Here is a 1394-nt window from a genome sequence, read left to right on the forward strand (position 1 = left end):
ACATATGTCAAATATGTCAAATATATTAAAATTTGTAACATTTTTGAAAAAATTTTACACAGGTGACTAATAATCTCCTATTTACTAGTGATTCGGTACGTTACTGAGCCTACATTGAATGCGCATGCGCCAGAAATCCGTCCCATCTAACGACACTGATTCAAGACCGTCTTAAGGGATGCTAGAGTCACGGTCACAAGTTAATCAAGGTCGATAGTATTGACTCTTTTTACATTCCAAATTCGATAATAGTGACATCTTTCATTTATTTCTTATAACGAATTCGATCACTAGCGCTACACTAAGGGTGCGTTCCGTTTCTCGCATGATGCGCGTGGAGAGCATGGAAGGCGTTCCGTTTCACTCCATGCTCCATTCATGCGCGCATGAGACGGCAGGGTGTCTATACGACTCGCAGCGTAAGACAGCGCATGGGCTGCCTCAGCTCCCGAGGTGAGGCAGTTCATGCAATGTCAATGCGCGAGGATTACGTTAGTCATTTTAGGCGGGAAAAAGTAACTAATTATTTCTATTGTTATTAGTAGGGTATATAGGCGGATTTTAATTCGGAATTAGAATCTACCTATATACCCTACTGTTATTGTATGACATTATTGTGTGAAAAACCACATTTCTTTAAAAATGAAAGAACTTTATGTTTACGAAAACGATGAATTATAAATATTAAACGTATTCAACGCTGAATTCATAGCAGCAACAACTGATAGTAAGGAATATGGTAAAAAATTGTTCATATATATATAAATATGTATAAATATTTATAAACATATATAATTGTATATGAAGTTAAATACAATTATTATAATTACATATGTAATTATATATATCCACGTGTGTTTATTCATTCTTTTTTCTTTTGTGTAAAATTGTTTTTTAGTGTAATAAAAATAATAATAAGAAAATGTCAAATATAAAATTAAAGGGACAATTTTCGCATTGTTTGTTTTAGAAAAAAATCAAATTTAGAGAAATGTAAAAAAAATTACTCATACACATACATAATTATGTATAATTTTACATATAAAAAATTATCAGCAATTTTTTTACATTTCTCCAGATTTCTTTTTTAAAACAAATAATGGGAAAATAATAGAGAAATAATGGGAAAATTATCATTTTAATTTTTTTAATGTCTTCATTATTGTTATTATTTTTAACAATAATGAAGTTTAACAATAATGAAGTTTTTTTCCTTACTATCAGTTGTTGCTGCTATGAATTCAGCGTTGAATACGTTTAATATTTATAATTCATCGTTTTCGTAAACATAAAGTTCTTTCATTTTTAAAGAAATGTGTCACACGTATGTGTGACTGCGTGTATCATAGGCTGCGTGAGATATTGCTGTGGTAGTATAAAAAGACATGTCGATG

Source organism: Trachymyrmex cornetzi, unplaced genomic scaffold (genome assembly GCF_001594075.2).
Source record: "Trachymyrmex cornetzi isolate Tcor2-1 unplaced genomic scaffold, Tcor1.1 scaffold23, whole genome shotgun sequence".
Classification (NCBI taxonomy): Eukaryota; Metazoa; Arthropoda; class Insecta; order Hymenoptera; family Formicidae; genus Trachymyrmex; species Trachymyrmex cornetzi.